This window comes from Delphinus delphis, chromosome 17 (assembly GCF_949987515.2).
Source record: "Delphinus delphis chromosome 17, mDelDel1.2, whole genome shotgun sequence".
In the NCBI taxonomy this organism is placed as follows: Eukaryota; Metazoa; Chordata; class Mammalia; order Artiodactyla; family Delphinidae; genus Delphinus; species Delphinus delphis.
The window spans coordinates 56,325,263-56,346,363 of NC_082699.1; the positions used below are offsets into that span (position 1 = coordinate 56,325,263).

At 34.3% G+C, this 21,101-nt stretch overlaps 1 protein-coding gene across 3 annotated transcripts in view; it reads right to left on the reverse strand.

Annotated features, from left to right (window-relative positions):
* The window catches only part of CSMD3 (CUB and Sushi multiple domains 3), a 1,080,105-nt gene that overhangs the window by 987,648 nt on the left and 71,356 nt on the right, over positions 1 to 21,101 (reverse strand). The window lies entirely within an intron of this gene.

Below are 21,101 nucleotides of genomic sequence, written 5' to 3' on the forward strand. Positions count from 1 at the left end.
TGAACACCTATTTCTCATCTCTGTACACCTGTCATGGGCAGTTCTGTGCCTCAGGCAAAGAAGCAGGTGACTGCCTTAGTTGTTTAGATTCAGCAGTTAGTGAAGGCTCTCTAACGTTATACCAGGACTATGTCCAGCAGGAGGGAACAGACAATACGAAGACTTGAAAGGACTTTAAAAAGAGTGTTTGCAACGCAGAAAGGAGACCAGTATGTCTGAAGTGCAATAGATGGTGGGGCACAGGAATCAGGTAGTTTGTGAAGAGGTAAAAAGTAGCCAGATCTTCTAGGGCTTTGTACAACTTATCAAGGAATTTGGGTTCCATTCTTAGTTCAGTGAAGAGCCATAAACTGATTTCATATTTGGTGTGGAAGGATAAGGGAGACATGGGCAGAAGAATACTTGATCTCAATTTGCATTTTAAAGAGGTGATAATAAATACTGCCATATGGAGGACAAACTGGAAGCTAAAAGGGTAGGAGGGAGGCGAGGAAATAGGCTTTTACAGTTGTCAAGTAGGGGTAACAGTGGGTTTTGACTAGTGACAATGAAAATGGAGCCATGTCTTCTTTGAGGAATTTTATGAAGGTACTTGACTTACTGAAGATATGAAGAAGGAAGGAAAGTTGAAAGATCAAATCTCTGCAATAATATACCACAGGACAAAGGAGGAGTACAAAAACGAGTAACTTGGAGAGGAGAGAATTAAGAAATGTTCCTCAGAGGAAGAGATTCTTGTATATATGAATGAGTGGCCTACTCCTAATTTTTTTTTTTATAAAACTGCATATGAATGTGGGAAACAAGAGGCTGTAGGGAGAAGGGTAGATAAAAGATTTTTGTACTAAATGCTCCTCTAACAAGGCCAATTTGCAGTAGAGCTGTTCATACCCCTTTGACTATAAAGAACAGTAATTATATACAACACTGAAACACTAAATTATTCAATTGCCATAAATTTGTTAACCTCACATTCTTTTACTGTGTGCCTGTTTTAGGTCCGTCCTCTACATCAAGACATTTTTAGATTTGTTTTAAATCTGGCATTATTTTACCCAAAGTGAGCTTATTCAGAACGATTTCTACTTGATTCCCAGAAATATTTTCGCTTTTCTCACCAGTTCTACACAATGACCTTATAAGGGTCCTGCTAAAGTGAATTCACTCTTTAAACAAAGGTTTCTTATCAGTTTTTCACACTTGCTAGAGAGGACTTTTTATTTTATTTTTCCAAATCAGGTAATGGTTCTCTCTATGAATAGTATTCTGTGATTTTGATTCTTAAGCTATTCTATTTAAAAAATCACTGGCTGGAGTATATTTTTAAAGAGTTATTTCATTTTTAAAAAGATACTGCATATTTTCTGCTTGTCTCAGTGACCTACTTTGCTTTTTCAAGCTCTCTAGTAACTTATGTCCCTTATCTCCCAGCTTTCTCATATTATCTGCTTTCTTTTTAGCAAAAGATTCTAGTTCGTTATTATCTTTAATAAAGGAATACAAAGTTATAAATAGCCATAGGTTGTTCTTTGCACATGTATTTAAATTAATGTAACACCACTGGATATATATGAAAGGACATGCCAAGTAAAATCAGAACACACCGTGTCAAAGAGAGATAAAATGTCTCCTGGACTTCTGCTATTTACATAATACTCTTATTCCTGGAGCATAAAATGATTTCAGTAGGGCCCTTTTAGTTTTACACTCCTGAATTTGAATGTCTGAATGAAGAACTGTAAAAAAAAAATTTTAAGTGAGTTAGCGGAAAGACATTGTTTCAGCAAGAGTTTATTTACTCTTATCTAGGGGAACCTCCTTGAAGTTTAAAGGAAGAATGCCTAAGGCTTATAAAAGAGAGGACAAATCATAGAATTATTTTCTGGAAAAAGAAGTATAGAATAAGAATGGAACTAAGTTATGAAGTGTATGTATAAATTAATGAATGATACAGAATGATCCTGTTAAACATGGATGTATTTAAAAAAAATCTCTTTTGGGGGGAGTGGTGGGGCTATTTACCACTGTAAATGGGCATCTTCAAGGTAATAGAGCACAGAAAAATCTTAATAGTCCCTATTTTACCCCCCAGTCCTAAGTACGTGCCTTCTCAAGTCCACTCCATCTCAATATATGTCAATACTATTCTCAAAGTTGCACAAGCAAAAACAACAAATTTCATGAAATGTGAGATTAGATGAAAAAAAGCAGTATTTCAAAATTAATTAATATATCAAGTTATGTGTTATGTGGTTTTAAATACATATGTAACATACAAAAAATATTATATTTAATCACATTACACAATTCCATTTATATTCCTAAAAGTGTATGTGGGTATATACAAATAAATTCACATTTCAAAAAAATACATATACAAAAAAAAAAAGACTTCTAACTTTAAAGGAAAAGTCAGAAAGATCAGAGCAATTCTCATTTTCTCAATTCCCCTCCGAGATTTCTTGAGAGAAAGTAAGCACTCAGTAAAAATGTATTGAATGAGTGAAATAAATGAGTGCTTTAATCAACGAATAAACTGCATATGACACTTATTCTCACTAAGAATGTAATAGATATCAAAAAAGTGAAATGAAAATCAATGTAAATCTTTTGTGTAAAGAGTACTAAGTTTGACTCTATTAAACATGTATAACAGAACCACTGATAGTATACATTATAATGCATAATACTTCTAAATCTAAATCATATCTTGTGAGGGAAAAGTTAATAACATCTACTCTATAGTTACCTAAATGATACTATTGTTTATTTCTCTGAGCATTCTAAAATGCAACCACAAAGAAAATACTTATATGTTCCTTGAAGTAATATATGGGATGTATACCATAAAAATAATTTTTGAAATAAAATGTGAGTTATAAAGTCTCTACTGCTCATTTTTTAAAAGATTATTAATAAACACAGGCAAATATGAATCTAGACCAAAGAGATATAAAAACTAAACTGCTTGAAACTCCTAGAAATGAATATATATTCATATTTATTAATATATATATTTGCATATATATGTACGTATATGTATGTTCTTATATGTGTAAATGCATGGGAAAATGTCTCAATGAATGCATACTGAAAACAAAAAGCTGTGTTGTATTTATGTCAGTGCCAACAGTGACTATTAGGGTATCTTATGTCATTTATTTATTACCAGAAGTTATTTAACAGCAAATGTAGTTTCTTTAATAATGCCTAATGTCATTCATATTTTAAATCCTGTAATAAATACTTACTTTGCATAATACTGCTTAGCTTTTTCAAAAATTCTGTGAGATAGTTATATTTTTCACCCTTGTTTCCAGGTGCAGAAACTGAAGTTTAGAGAATTAAATAATGTTCCCCTGATTACATTAAGTGGTAGAACTGGACATAGAATCAGGACATGCTCTAGACCATGGCTGTTCAATATGGAAGCCAGTAGCCACTTGTCTTTATTCAGCACTTGACATGTGACTAGTGTGAAAGAGGAAATGAATTTTTAATTTTATTTAATTTGGATCAAATCAATTTATGTTTAAAAACCAAAGGACTGTAAAATAATTTTTTCATCAAACACAACTTTTTGTAGTGGTAGGAATGTACTTTAACTTGTAACATTGATTGCTTTTTATCTTCTTATTGGAGTTCAAATATCAAATGCCTGAGTTTTTTCTAGTACATCACATAAACTCCTCATGAGTCTAGTAAATGTCAATGGATGGGCAGTTGTATGATGTTTTTAAGTATCAGTGTAATACTTTAATGCATATATTTGAATACTTTATACAGACAGCATGAATTATAGTGATGCCTATGTAAATTGTAAGTGGTAGTTGAGATACTTCTTCTTAATTACAAAATAATGAAATTACTTTTCTAGTTTAAAAATAAGTGTAGGCAAATTTTTAAAATTTAAAACAAACTACTTATGCAGAATCAAGTGGAAATGCAAAAGCTAGTACTGCAAACAGAATAGGTGGAGACAAAAAGAGAGGATTGGAAAGAGAAAAAGGAGAAGAGAGTGTGTGTATAAGACTGTTAGAAGGCATGTAGCAAATTTCCCAATGACTGGCAATGGCAATTTATTGCCACAGAGCAAAATAAGAGAAAAACTGTCTTAACAAATATGATAACAAAATTGATTACATTAAGAAACACTGTATTGTATACTTGAAGTTTGCTAAGAGGGTCGATATCTTAATTGTTCTCACACAGAAAAATAATGGTAACTATGTGAGGTGTAAGGTGACGAATATGTTAATTAGCTTGATTGTGGTAAACATTTCACAGTGCATCGGTATATCAGAACATCACATTGTTTGCCTTTATATACAATTTTTATTTGTCACTTATACATCAACAAAGCTGAAAAAGTATATATGATAAAGTAGATTATATAAGAAGTACATTTCAGCAAATACATAGTGGTTTTGATCAAAGTTTCCTCTCAATAGTCAAAAAATGGGCTTCCCTGGTGGCGCAGTGGTTGAGAATCTCCCTGCCAATGCAGGGGACACGGGTTCAAGCCGTGGTCTGGGAAGATCCCACATGCCACGGAGCAACTAGGCCCATGAGCAACTACTGAGCCTGCGCGCCTGGAGCCTGTGCTCCGCAACAAGAGAGGCCGCGATAGTGAGAGGCCCACGCACCACGATGAAGAGTGGACCCCGCTTGCCACAACTAGAGAAAGCTCTTGCATAGAAACGAAGACCCAACACAGCCAAAAAAAAAAAAAAAAGTCAAAAAATAATCTGTGAATTCAGTCAGCTGAAATCAGAATTAAATATCAAGAACTAGTTTTTTTCCAATGATTTTTAACAGGATCTAAGCTTGTAACTTTGGCCAGCTATGATTCTTGCACAAGATATTGATCAAGTAAATCAAATGTTGTGTTGCATTTTTAGTTCTCAGCATCTTAACTAAATATCACCTTTTCTTAACTGGGAAACACGTGTCATGAATTTGTGCCTTAGCTCTTAGAGGTAGTCATTGGGTCCCAAGCAGATTTCAAGCTCTTTATCTGTAAAATACTCAAGATTCTCTGAAAATATTTCCAAAGTTGTAAGACAGTAAGTGGTGGGAGGGTGGGGGGGGTGGGTTGCTTGTCTACTAAAACACGAATTAAATATAACTTTTCTATAGAGTGCCTGAGAACCTGCTAGATCTCTTGAAGAGTGGGTAAATGGGGGAGGATGTGGGCCCAGATCCGAATGACTGGTTCCTCTGGGAGTATGAGGCAGTGAAAGCCCAGTTCAGGCAGAACCGGCCATCAAGAGAGAGGGGTAGGGGCTTCCCTGGTGGCGCAGTGGTTGGGAGTCTGCCTGCCGATGCAGGGGACACGGGTTTGTGCCCCGGTCTGGGAAGATCCCACATGCCACGGAGCGGCTGGGCCCGTGAACCATGGCCGCTGAGCCTGCGCGTCCGGAGCCTGTGCTCCGCAACGGGAGAGGCCACAACAGTGAGAGGCCCACGTACCGCAAAAAAAAAAAAAAGAGAGAGAGGGTAGGAAGGAGATCATAGCAGATGGTCATCTAACCATTGGTAGTATCCAAATGAGAGAAAGCAGTGAGCCGTCTCTATGGGCTCTGCTTCTGATGCATAGTGGTTGTTGAAAGCAATGATTTGCCTTAAATTGTAAAGGTTATATGCTCGAAAAGAACTAAAAGTCTTTAGTCCCGTTTTCTGTATTCTGCATTATACTAGGGCTCACTAGATGCACCTTGAGTTGGGAAAAATTGGGGAAGGATACATCCTACTAACATATGGAAAAAGAATTGGGACTTAGGATTCTGAAATCCAAAAGATGTACCTTCAAAATGGCATGAGCTAGCTTAGTCATACTCACTACTCTCTCTATGGGAAATTCAGTTCCAAAGTCCAAACTAAAGGTACAAAGGTGATGTCTATGCAAAGGGTAAGTAGAGGGTTTTGTGACAACTTTTCTAGGTTTGCCTCAGGCCTAAAATCTGCTTCTAGGGATCAATTCTTTGTTGGCATTGTTTTTAAAAACTTTGATGAATATTTTGAATGTTTTATTTTTATAATATGGATAATGCTTCTCAAGAAGTGTTTTGGGGATTCTAGGATAGTGAAGATGATGGTGGGATGGGGCAGAAATAACTAAAAATTTACAGAGGCCATCTGCTGTCAGTCCTAAAGTACCAGCTCTGGATTCAGACAGACCAGGGTTTATATCTCGCTTTAGCGCCTTATAGCCACATGACTTTAAGCTTGTTCCTCGTCCTTTGTAATTCTATATTTTTTATATATAAAAATGGTGGTATAATAATAGTTTTTAATCTCATAATGATTTGTAGATAAATTAGGGCATCTGAAGGAATTTGTACAGTGCTTGCCCACATTGATTTATTTTGGTTATGACCACACAGTGGAATACTGTATGCATTTTGTGCTTGAAGTGATACATCAATAATCACTAGGACACATGTTAAATTGACTAACTTGTACACATTTATTGCCTAAATATCAAAGCACTGATAAGTGACTTTAGTCTAAATAAAATTTCCTTGTATAACCAGCAATGTGATGCTTCATGGACTCACAGAAACTAAAACTTATAAAATAAAATAAGGATATTTCAATATTATTTCATTAAAAATCATCTACTTTTTTTACAAGTAGTGGATGAATAATTTTAATTAAAACTGAGCATTTGTGGAATTTCTAAATTTCCTATATTTTGTTTTAGATGGCAGCCTTAACTAAAGATTGTATAGCAGTAACTGAAAAGCTCCATCAGCTGGCTTTTGATTTCACTGCAAATTCATTGTGATTCTGTCCTTTTCTAATTTGATTCCCCTCCCCACAAGAGTTACTGAACATATAATTGCTCCTTTATTCATAGATTTTACTCTATGTTTAGAGTAAAATTTACCCTATGTTTAGAGTAAAATTTATTCATAGATTTTACTCTATGTTTCAGTTATGTATTTAAAATGCACTGCTCATATATTAATAAACAAAATGACCATACCATGATTTAAACCTACATTTTGAACCCATGGCACTTTTGTAACTAGGCAGTAAAGTAGTGGAATCAATTATGTCAAAGGAAGAAGACCTTATGATATATAAATATCCCTAAATATTTTCACAAGTGTATTTTCCTAAAGTGTCTACTAAATACTTTATTATATTTGAATAATTCAGTTCTTTTGGTAGAAATAAAACTAATTTTCTATATAAAACCCACTTCATTGAAATCTCATGTTTTCAATAAATTGTCATAAAAATTAGGTAAGACAATCTACTTCTCTTCTATCATGTGGCTTTAAAATAATTCAAAACTAATGTAGTCTTAGCATAGTGGTTATTTAAAATTTGTATGTGTGAAATTGTAATTTTAAGCAATTGAGCATTTATAACATTTATAGGTAATGTATTCATTTATAAGCTCTGAAGCACAATTTATAATATAAATCATATGGGCAGGAAACAGTGTCACTGATTTATTAGAAATAGGAAATACAGTTCTAATACAAGCTAATCATAATGCTTCATTGACCAATGTAAGCTATGCTCAGTGTTATTTCTAATTTGACATACATATGTGTATTAAAGATAAGACTGATCTCAAAGGGGAATTGAAATATATTTTATTATATATATTTGTAAGTTATGACTGGCCACAACCCATATACATATAAATATCCAGAAAATTCTCTATCTTGCTAAAACATCCAGGAAAACAGAATGTATAGCTAAAAATTGAAAAGGATGTATTTGATGGTAAACTAGAATTGAACATAGAATTCCAGTTGGTCAAATATTTTGATTCAGAAAAAATTCTTGAACAAAAACCATGGGATAGGAACCCTGCTAGGTTTGGGACATACAAAGATAAATAAAACACAACTCAATTTGACATCCTTGTAGACCAGAGGGGCAAATATGATTTGATAATAGTAGCAATAGAAGTAGTTATTGAGTTATAACGGGCCACAGAGAAGAGGCAAAGAGGAAAATTGAAAATATTTCCCCTTCGGTAACCTCCATGATCAGAAGTAAGTATATTATATTTGCTCTTCAAATGATACTTTTAAGTATACTTTTTAGTAATAAATATTGTCTGTGTAGAAGTTGAGAACATTTCCCCTGCATTTAGAAAGTCACTATCCCTGGTGCTATGTGGGTAAGGAGCAATGACAGTGTGAAATATTACCACTTACTATTTTAATGAGAAATTGTAGCCCATGGCGAATTGTATAGGTAGGCAAAGCAGCTATCTCTCTTCACTCAATATTTTCACCCTTTTTCCCTTTCCCAAGTGTTGTGGGAGGGCACCTTTCGAGATTTTGCTCCATGTGACATCTGTTTGTTCCATTAGTGTACCTACCATACCAGCCCTCTCTCAGTGCCCCCCACTGTGCTTTCAAAGAGAAGTGACTTAACCTGACTGATGTATTTAGAAGGAGAAAGTGAACAAGGCACAACAGCTTATCCCTCTACATCTTCCTCTTGGGAGTTAGTTAGTCTACGCCTGTCTGCCACAAATTTAAAATGCAGTATTTGTCTCTGCAAGCCAGGAAGCCTGAAGTTTTGGTGGTGTTAACTTTGAATTCTAACCTTAAGGATATAGAGCTGTTGAATCCATTTTTCCTTGAAAACACTCCCCAAACCAGGCAGAATATTGACTTATTTCCACCATATTCTGTACAGATAGTTTATCTTGTGTTTAATCTTTTTTTCTAGTTTGTTTGCTTTTTGAAAAAATTTTATTGGAGTATAGTTGATTTACAATATTGGGTTAGTTTCAGGTGTACGGCAAAGTGATTCAGTTATACGTATACATATAGTCATTCTTCTTCAGATTCTTTTCCCATATAGGTTATTATAGAATATTGAGTAGAGTTCCCTGTGCTTTACAGTAGGTCCTTGTTGGTTATCTAGTTACCTATAGTAATGTGTGTATGTTAATCCCAAGCTCCTAGCTTATCCCTTCCTTTGTTATGATTTCTATTAATTTGTAAAGTATTACTTCTAAGGTGTTAATTATTTTACAACCTAACAGTTTGTTTTGCATATTTGAACCACATATTTAAAAGAATTAGTAATCTGTATGATTAAATGCATATTTAAATACATAATTAACTTGTGTATGTAAATGCAAAAATAAGTTTAAAGCTATTGGAAAACATACGTGAGATGTTTCATCATTACTATTTGAATGTGGGTGGACCATCCTCATTCAGGAGATTCAGTCAGTTTCAGATTGACTTGAGTCTAAAGCTTGTCTTATCACTCACCACCTCTGTTACCATGCAAAAGGTCTTTCTAATTATGATTTCCCAACTGTGAATTGTGATTATTAATATAACCACCTCATATAATCACTAGGAAGATTAAATGAGGATTTAGTAAAGATCAAGTGAGAAAATAGAAGCAAAAGATTTAGTCTTGGCACTCTAATGTATTTAGGTGTGGAATATCAGAATATATTGTGCCCATTAGTCAAAGAAAAGAGATAATCCACATGATGTTGGTCCTTTTTTATTTTTATTTTTTACTTGTTTGCTTTTGTTGTTTTGTCACTTGACAAAAACCTTTGTAGAGGTTGTTGTTTTTCCTAAGTATTAAGTTTTACCTTATGTTCTATTATTAGATATAAACCTCTATTTTTTATTCTTAAATCATGTACCTGGTGTATACTGAAAAGTTGGAATTTTGTTAAAAGAGAAAATTCCATGTGTACAAAACAAGTATCAAAAATACTGTAAATTTACCTATTTAATACTTATAGCTTTATCTTTATTCAGAAAATCTAAATGACATGATAAAAAATTTCACCATGCAAAAATTTAAACTTTTTAATAGCAATGTATAACAGAATAACAGAAATGAAAGAAAGCAATGGAAAGAAAATATTTGTAATATATATTTCAAATGCAGGAATCCCTGATATGAAATTAAACTGTATAAACCAGTGAGAAATAAAAACAGCAAAAAAGTATAAAAATCTTAAAATTTTATAAAAAATATACATTAAAAATAAACAGTTGACGAGATTGATGGTTTTATTAATTATTAATAAGATGCAAAATAAAGTGAGATATAATTTTTAATATCAGGTAGGAAAACATAAGAATATATAGTCTAGGGACTTCCCTGGTGGTCCAGTGGTTAAGAATCCACCTTCCAATGCAGGGGGTGCAGGGTTAATCCCTGGTCGGGGAACTAAGATCCCACATGCTTCAGGGCAACTAAGACCATGCACAGCAGCTACTGAGACTGAGCACCACAACTAGAGGTCCTGCGTGCCACAACTACAGAGCCCACATGCTCTGGAGCCCACGCACCACAACAAAGACCTGACACAGCCAAAAAAGAAAAAGAATATATAGTCTAAACATATAGTGCCATTGAAGCTATGACAATATATACTATCATGCAGTGTGTTGGGATGTAATCAATAAGTATTTGAGAGTGACAGAGTAATGAATATTATCAGAAGTTCATTTTCTCTGTGCAATTCCACATCTAGGAATCTGAGGATAAAGCTATCATGATTACAGCACTTAATTGTATACAGCTATATTTTGCAGCATTAATTGTAATATCAATAATTTTAAAACAACTTATGTGTGACTTCATGGAGAAAGATAGTCAAACAAATTATAATGTAATCATATAGTAGAAAACAATACATCATTTTAAAATGACGAAATACTCATATGTCTGATCCAGAAATTGTTAAAGGGAAAAAAATCTATTTGCAGGAAAATTTGCAAAGCACAATTTCATATTTATAGAAAAATAATGTTAACAATAAAAATGATAAAAAGGAAAAGATTTTATAATACAGATGTATTTATCCATACGAAAGAAGAAATATGAAATGAGGAAATACTAGTTCTAATTGTAGGTGATGGCTGTATATTAAAGGTAAAGTTTGTGATGAAAGTGAAAGACAGGGACTATCGCTTCTTATTTTCTATCTTCTAAAATTAAAAATAATGGATAGAGGTTCCCTGGTGGCGTAGTGGTTGAGAGCCCGCCTGCCGATGCAGGGGACACGGGTTCGTGCCCCGGTCCGGGAGGGTTCCACATTGCTGCGGAGCAGCTGGGCCCGTGAGCCATGGCCACTGAGCCTGTGCGTCCAGAGCCTGTGCTCCGCACGGGAGAGTCCACAACAGTGAGAGGCCCGCGTACCGCAAAATAAATAAATAAATAAATAAAATAATAATAATAATGGATAATATTTATTTTGTGTGGTGTATGTATTTGAAAAAAATTAAGGTGAAAACTTGTTTTATGAATGAATGCAAAAATAAGCAATAAAAAAGCAACAGAATAGTTAAAAACCAAAGAACTTCATAAAACCAATAGCCAAAGTTGCAGGCCATCTTTGGTAATGGGAAGAAGTAAAATCCCCTAAGTCACTAATCATGATATCCTAGGCAATCTTCTACCCCATCACACTTCCAGAAAAGAATGTCATTAACAATAACAACAAGAAAGGATGGGGGGTAGTGATTCCTGAAACATAAATTAGGTACTGTAGAAAATGATTTTTACCTGAGCCACATATACTATATAATTTTTCACAGCCTTACAAATGGAAGAAAGGGAGAATTTCTTCTCATTTCAAGGAACCCACTGCCATAATTTCCAAAGTGTTTGGCTAGAATTTTTAATTAAGGTAGTGTCTCCAGCACCCTTCCACGTATTCATTACTTTTTGTATATAACTGTGTCAGTATGAAAGGACTTTAGGTGGATCTTTTTCATGATGCTTTATAGATGACTTGAAGCTTGGACTCATTTACCAGGGTTCTATAGGACACAGATACTGGATTGCCTTAAATACGTCCCATCCCATTTGAGGAATGCCAGCTTCCAGAGGTTCCACTAGCCAAGACACCTGTAGTACTTTGGGGAAGGTATACTTCAATTGCACCTGCAGAGCAATTTTTACGTGCTTATGACTGCCAAAAATAAGTCTACAAAAAGTGCAGGTGTAGTGGTGAACATCCATATCATTATGCTCTCTGATTCTAACTTCCCAACAGAAGGAGCCCACGTAATTTGAATCTGAACTGTTTTGCAGCTGTAATGCATAACCCCTCCACACAGAAATGACATTTTTGATTCATGAGATAGTAATTTTGTTCAATTGATCTTCATGCAGGGAAGCTAATTAAACTTTTATCTTATTCCAGTAGTACAGTATAAGAATAAATGTAATCGAAGTTTCTAAAATATTCACATATAAACTCCTCTCACCACTGAAGTCCTCTTCAGTGAACACCTTTAAGAGGCTAACAGAAAGATTTTGTTACTGTTACTACTGCTATTATTATTATTGCCCCAGCAGCTCATGCTACCACAAAATAAAATTCATAGAATAGTCAAGAATTTTTTTTCCAGTCACAGCAGACTATTCTGTCAGTTATCCCATTAAATGGAATTGTAGTGGAATTTACGTGTATAAATGTTTTCTGAATTGTGATTGACTTTTAAATATATATATATGAAAATTATAGCATCATTATCAGCTAATATCTGTCATTTTCAGATATAATAATACTAGTATTGAAAATTCAGTATGTGCCAGTACTGTGCTCAAACTCTTACGTACTGGATCTTATATATTGCTTAAAACAGTCTTCCGTTATAGATGCTGTTACAGTCTCTGCTTGCCAATTGTAAAACTGCAGTTCAGGAAAGTTTTGCAATCTGTAAAAGGAGTAGGTGGTATGTCAAGAATTTGAACCCAGATATGTCTAGATTTTGAGTCTGATTGCTTTACCATTAATTCACAGAGTCTTACAACATTAATTAACAATTGTGACTCAGTATGATCTGGGTCGCAATTCCTGCTTTACAGTCAAATTACACAAAATGATTTTTAGATGTAATAACACATCAAAATCTTCTTTTATTGCTGATTAATTGTTCACATGTGTCTTTGAGGATTTTGGATACCAGTCCTCTAACAAATATGTATTTTGCAGATATTTTCTCCTGGTCCATTGCTTGCCTTGTTATTGGTTTAACCATGTCTTTCACAGAGTGTATTAGTTTCTGGCAGCTGCTGTAAAAATTACCACAAAACTGATGGCTTAAAACATCAGAAATTTATTCTCTCCTATTTCTGGAGAGTGGAAGTCTGTAAATTTTACTGGGATACAGGAATCAGCAAGACCGTATTCCCTCTGGAAGCTCTGGAGGGGAAAGCTCTTCTAGCTTCCAATTTCTGGTGGGTGCCAGCATTCCTTTATGACTGGGCCACTCCAGTCTCTGCCTTCACCTTCATTCACTTCACCTTCTCCTGTGTCTAATCTCTCTCTGCCTCTTACTTATAATGATTGGATTTAGGGACCATCTGCATAATACAGCATGATCTCCCCATGTCAAGATTATTAACTTAATCTGATCTACAATGACCCATTTAAGAAGATAAATAATAAGGTAACATTTACAGGGTCCAAGGATTAGGACATGATATCTTTGGATGGACTTTATTCAGCTACTACACAGAGCAGAAGTTTTAATTTAATAATATCCAACCTGTCAATACTTTTCTTTCATGGATCATGCTTTTGGGGTTGTGTCAAAAAACTCACCCACAAACCCAAGTTTACATAGATTTTCTCCTATGTGTTTTGTTCTTCTAGAAGTTTTATGGTGTTTTATTTTATGTCTATTGAGATCTATAATCCATTTTGAGCTAATTTTTAAAAAAATCACTTCAGTAAGGTATGATTGACATGCTACAAAATGTACATATTTAGTGTTTACAAACTGATGAGTTTGGAGATAAGTGCATATCTATAAAAGTATCACCACAATCTAAACATTTCAGTCACCTTCAAAAGCTTTATCTTGCCCTCTTTATCTTTTATTATTATGTGTGCATGGGTGTGTGTGTGTAAGAACACTTGGCATAAGATCTACCATCTTAACAAATTTTTAAGTATATAAATACTGTATTAATAACCGTAGGCTCATTCTGTACACTGGATCTCTAGGATTTATTCATCTTGTATAGCTGAAACTGTAACCATTAACCACTACCTCCCCTTCCCCCCCGCCCCCCTCACTTCCCCTCTCCCCCAGACCCTGGCGGCAACCACTCTTCTACTCTCTGCCTCTATGAGTTTGACTATTTTAGTTTCCTCATATAAGTGAGATAATAACAGTATTTGTCTTTCTATGTCTTGTTTATTTCACTAAATATAATGTCCTCTAGGTTCATCCATGTTGTTGCAAAAGGCAGAATTTCCTTCTTTTTAAGTCTCCTTCCCTTTTCTTTTTTCTTAGCTGCACCCAAATGATCTAGCCATCTGATTCTTTCAGTGTTTTGGATGAGATGCAACAGAGGTAAATTTCTCACGCAGTGCCCCCAAAAGCCGGGGAAGATGAAGGCTCCCTTCACTCTCTCTTTAACTTGAAGGCTGAGGGGTCCTTTCTCAGTGTTTCACTATGTCCCCTAAGGAGAGGGTGATGTGGGAAAAGCAAAATTGTTCTTCTTTCCCTTTTCACTGTGTCTTTTCTCAGTTCCCTGCTCCTCTAGCTTTAACCTTTCACCTGGAATCCAAGCTCTCCTCAAGTTATCTTCATCTGTAAATGGTTGTTAAAAAGGCATTTCTATGGGCTGGGGGGGGGGGGGGGCAAGGGATAGAACCTCCTATTCCACTACCTTGGTAAAATTAATTAATTTTTGTGAAAGGTGTAAAGTCTGTGTCTAGGTTCCTTTTCTCTCTTTCTTTTTTTTTTCCCGCATGGGGACACTCAATTGTCCCAGCTCTATTTGTTACAACATCCATATGTATTTTAGAAGACTTGTTCTGTACAATTTGACTTGCCTATTCTTATTAGATTCAGCCTTAAAAAGAGCTATTACAGGCAATGGATAAAGTATGAGGGCATGAATAGGAATGTACATAATTTCAATCTATGTATAGTTGAGGAAAGTCTTATCATCATAATATCTTAGCTTTGCATTTATATTCTACTAGTTGTTGCCTTCAATGGGAATACTTAAGAAACAAATATTTCTGAATGTGGAAATGTAATTCTAGCAGGGTATTAAACATATTCCACCAAAACATGTACTTCAAGTCCAACAAGTTCTAGCCTTCTGACAGGACTTCCACAGATGCAGTTTTCATGATGGATGCATAAAGGAAGGAAATGGAATATTTCAATAATATTAGTTATATTTGAAGTTTTCTTGCTACAATAATTTAAAAGTTTGAATAATTTTTCCTTACTGTTCTCAGTTTTCTAACACACATACAAGGTCTTTTAAAATTGCTGGCTCTGGGAAATTTGGGAAATGAAAAAATAAAATGCAGAGCTTTGTCTGTGGCTGTGTTTCCTGTTCTGTGCTACAACTATATTCTGAAAAATAATGCATTAGCCTAGAAATATGCCATTACATGTTATACGGAAAAAGCTCCTAAGGTCAAATATTATTGAGAAACTTCAAAAAAAGTAAACAGGTTTTCTTACCAAAGATTTCTTAAAGCCTTTAATTGGTTACTCTGCTATGTGCATCTTAAAGTGAGAATTTATAGTATACCAGATTTCTCAAACTATCCTTGGAATCCTTTTTTTTCATGGAACACCTATCAATATCTCTCATGAAACCAGTGTTCTATAGAATAGATTTATGTGAAATATTGAACTACAACAGTGCCTAAGGCAAAGACCTGACGAGCTTTCCTTAAGGGAGTAAACAAGGGTTTATGACTTTTCACAGTAGTTATAGCGAATATAAGCAGAAGGAAATTTTAGATAACTTGTTTTAACATGGAAGAAAAGAGTCAGCCATAAGAGTTGAAAACTAAGCTGCTATTAAGAATTCAAGAGTTTTAGACTCTAGATCTTTAGCTTTTGAGAAAGTTACTTTAAACCTAATTCATAAAGTAGCTATACTAAAATAATATATTTTCATAATTCAGGTATAAAATTAAATTCATTGTAGTTACAATGAATCGAATTTGCAAATCAGTCAAAATAAGAAACACATAATCCTTTAGAGATAGAACTTTATATTGTTTCAATTTTACCTAATTCCAAGTAACTCCAGTGAGAATGTTTTGTAAGAAACTCACATAACTAAAACTAGTTTGTTGAAATTCAGTATCACAAAAATTGTCTTGTATTTTGAAATTAAAAGAAAACTTTCATGCAGATTTTTTCATTCAATATTCATAAACCATCACTGGTAGATTTGTTTTCATTAGGGTGATTTTATGCAAGAAATAATGTACTGCCAATAAACAAAAGTCACACTTTAACTTTGGTTTTCTATGTGCAATATATGTGCCTTTGCACTGCTGCATACCTGCCCCACTCTCTACAGGTGAAGTTTATCAATAAGACAATGAGAGTGTTTTTCTTGTATGGCACTTAGTTTCAATGTGTCAAAATCAAAATTCCATCAGTCTACCTAATCTGTAATGTTAATACACACCACTTTTATTTTTGTTATAATAAACGACTTTTTTTTTTTTTTTTTTTTTTTTTTTTTTGTGCGATACGCGGGCCTCTCACTGTTGTGGCCTCTCCCGTTGCGGAGCACAGGCTCCGGACGCGCAGGCTCAGCGGCCATGGCTCACGGGCCCAGCCGCTCCGTGGCATGTGGGATCTTCCCAGACCGGGGCACGAACCCGTGTCCCCTACATCAGCAGGCGGACTCTCAACCACTGCACCACCAGGGAAGCCCTAAACGACTTTTTTAAATAATTCAAAATCACCACACTATACATATTTTCTTTAGAACTTATAAAGTTTCCAGTTTAACCAATAGTTTTTTAATGTTAAGCCAAGAATACTTCTGCACATGCTGTACAATTTGTGTATTTACCATACCAGCTATTCCTAAGATCACATCCATAATTTCTTCATAAAACAGGACAGAAGAAAGTATACTCTAGAATTTGATACCAAAACATATCAGTATCTCAGGCAATGGTGTCCTGCCTGTTGTCACTAATAAACCAGTTGTCCTAGCTCCTATTATTTTGTTTAGTATCATTTGCTTCTGTTTCGGTAGGTGACAGAATTGTGCAGCTTTGGCTTACTTTTCAGACCTCACCAAAGAGCTCTCAGACAAATTATATTCAGAGATATTCTTTATGAGACGGAATAAGTCTGAAGGTGAGACATTGCTTGCTAAAATATAATATAAAACATAAAATTTCTAAATTGTGTCCCTATAAAGTACCTCAAGCCACCCCCCTAAATTTTCCTATTTCTGAAGAAAAATACCCTCAAATATTATGGGAAAAACAAAACCAAATACCTTACTAAGAATTATAGTTAGATTAAACTACTGTTTTATAAACTGTTTTTGGTCTATAGTGTATAATAGTATAATAAACAGTGATCTCCTGTCTCCTACCCCCCTTAATAATTTAAAATACAAGGTTTTTTTTTCCTTTTTGGCTCAGATCAAAATTGAAGAGTCAATGATTTCTATGCATATTTACATGTATTCCTTGCATCTTTTTGAATTACGGTTTTCTCCAGGTATATGCCCAGGAGTGGGATTGCTGGGTCATATTATATTTCTATTTTTAGTCTTTTAAGGAACCTCCATACTGTTCTCTATAGTGGCTGTATCAATTGACATTCCTACCAACAGTGCAAGAGGGTTCCCTTTTCTCCACACCCTCTCCAGCATTTATTGTTTGTAGATTTTTTGCTGATGGCCATTCTGACTGGTGTGAGGTGATACCTCATTGTAGTTTTGATTTGCATTTCTCTGATGATTAGTGATGTTGAGCATCCTTTCATGTATTTATTGGCCATCTGTATATCTTCTTTGGAGAAATGTCTATTTAGGTCTTCTGCCCATTTTTGGATTGGGTTGTTTGTTTTTTTGATATTGAGCTGCATGAGCTGCTTGTAAATTTTGGAGATTAAGCCTTTGTCAGTTGCTTCATTTGCAAATATTTTCTCCCATTCTGAGGGTTGTCTTTTCGTCTTGTTTATGGTTTCCTTTGCTGTGCAAAAGCTTTTAAGTTTCATTAGGTCCCATTTATTTATTTTTGTTTTTATTTTCATTACTCTAGGAGGTGGGTCAAAAAAGATCTTGCTTCAATTTATGTCAAAGAGTGTTCTGTCTATGTTTTCCTCTAAGAGTTTTATAGTGTCCGGCCTTATATTTAGGTCTTTAATCCATTATGAGTTTATTTTTGTGTATGGTGTTAGGGCAACCTAAATGTCCATCAACAGAGGGATGGATAAAGAAGATGTGGTACATATATATAATAGAATATTATTAAGACATAAAAAGGAACAAAATTGTGCCATTTGCAGAGACGTGGATGGACCTAGAGCCTGTCATAAAGAGTGAAGTCAGAAAGAGAAAAACAAATATAATATTGCTTATATGTGGAATCTAGAAAAATGATACAGATGAACTTATTTGCAAAGCAGAAATAGAGACACAGATGTAGAGAACAAACTTATAGATACCAAGGGGGGAAGGGGGAGTGGTGGGATGAACTGGGAGACTGGCATTGACGTATATACACTACTATGTATAAAATAGATAACTAATGAGAACCTACTATATAGCACAGGGAACTGTACTCAGGGCTCTGTGGTGACCTAAATGGGAAGGAAATCCAAAAAAGACAGATGTATGTATATATATAGCTGATTCACCCTGCTGTACAGCAGTAACTGACACAACATTGTAATTAATAAAAATTAATTTAAAAAATGTCTTCCTTGTCTCCAAAATGATTTCTTGAGAAAACTAAACATTTGAGTGTCTAATATGTGTGTCTACACCTCTGGCAAAATTTGTTTGCTGATTTACAAGCTTTACAATATAGAAATAAAGTTAGAAGCTTTTAATAAACTCTCCTAAACATAATGTACTATATCTTAATATCTACTGTATCTTGGGATGATGTGTTAGCCATGAAAAATTATGCTTACACAATGATACTAGGAAGAACCAGAGTTATGTAAATCATTGGTGTTAAAGCAAAGAGGTTCTCTTTTCTCCACAGTATTTAAATATACAACAAAACCTTATTTAGTGAAATTAGGTTATCCCCTTGAAGCGAAGGTTTTTTTCAAAAATAGTTTTCCAAATATGTTGATATGAGCACTTTCTAAGGCTGAAGCTAAAGTATTCAAGATTAATGTTTGACTCCTTTAAATCAGATTAACAATTCACTTCCAGGGAAGAATTAGTCTTGTTAGTGTTTCCCTAAATTGGATGAAAGCTTACTAACCAGATAATAATTATTATTATAAAATAAATCATCTGCATTATCATATCTCCAACACACATCCCTGTTTAGAAACAACAGCACATTATCTATGTTTTCTTTGTTATTATTATTTCATTCAACATGTGTTCTGGTATACTACATAATTTTTGCACATTTTTAAGTTTTTTTATGAAAATTTTGAGCCAACTATGAAGGTCATAAAATGAATCCCTATTATAATTTTGCCACTTTTACTTTATCTTCTAAATAATATTTTGGTTATTTATAAGTTTGAGATTTCATTTATATTCTGTCCAAACCCAGATATTGATTTACAAACTCTTGCATATAAATTTACCTATTATAACTTAAAACACAATTATGATTTCTCCAAGGTTTTGAACCTCTCTTATAGAAATTAAAATAAATCTGAACACTTCATCATGGTTTAAAAAGACATTCCATAATCTCCTTCCTACTTTTATCTTTGTAACCTTATTTTATACTCCACACCCCTTTGCTCTCTATGTTCCTTACCCCTGACCTCCTTTATATTTCTTAAGTAAACCAAAATCTTCCCATGCAGAACCTTTGCACTTGCTATTTCCTATGTCTGAGATACTCTATTTTCCTGACCATTGCATGACTTTCTTTTCATAATTCAAGTCTCAACCCAAACTAAATCTCCATAGAGTAGGCTTGCCTGGCCACCATATCGAAAGTGGTCACTGTATGAGCTCTATCACAGTCCCCTTTTATTTTTTCATGGTAATTACAGTCTAACTTATTTGTTATATCCATTTACATATTTATTGTCAGTTTCCACCAGTGAAATGGAAACACCATGGGTCTTAGTCCTTGTCACTACCTGTTGATTTGTTACTGCCTGGAAGTATCTGGTAGTGCTTAAATATAAGGTCAGTCTCAGGAAATGTCTCAGGTCCCAAAACAGGAGATTTCTGTTTACAAGAACAGAATAGGTATGCTAGATCTCATCTTGGATAAACTTGGATTACTAGACACAGTATTGGCCTTAAACCCCAAAAGTTTCACATTTAGCAACATTAAGTGGTATTACAATGTGTATGTCTACATACATGTATGCCTTCTGTATATTAGCAGTTTCCTTTATAGTAAGTTTCCTTGTAGGAAGTGAATAGAGAGGTTCTTTAATATAAAAACCCTGATGTGTTACCTTTCCTTATACATCATAATACTTATCTGACTAAATGCAAAAATTTAAAACAAAATCCAATTTTTGAACATTTTAAAGTCTTTTATCTGCAGTTATAAGGCTGAAGAGGAATAACCCTGGCAAAGAAAATGATTACCTCACCACACACTGTCAGTACCCTTAGGCTTTGAAACTGTATTGTGAAGAACTGATTACATATTCTAATAATTGATTGATATTTAATTTAGTGTTTTAAAACTTTCTGTCAGTATACATCTTATCTAGATAGCATCTAGTCCTACTTTGTTTCTCCTTTAATCTTTATTTACCAGAGGTGTTCTTAAATGAGGGTAACATTTGATGGGGAAATGGACACAGATTGCTGGGATTGATGGAGAATCTTAGGGAATCACCTATAGAGAATCACCAAGGAATGGGGGGTGGTTTGGCTGTCCTCTGGGACAAACACATTCAATGAAGTATAATTTAATGGAAAATGTCCCAGGAAAATTATTCATAAATAGAACTTAATATGCTCAGTGGTGGCAGATGAGGAAAACAAAAGAAAAATATTAATCATTTTCACTCTTGGGGCCAGTATTAGTATATTTATTATAGTTAATCTCCATTCATTACTATGTTTTACATGAGAATAACAATTCAGGTAGAAAATAATTTCAGTCTTATTTTAGTCCATCTATGTGTAGCAGTCCCAGAGAATCTGAG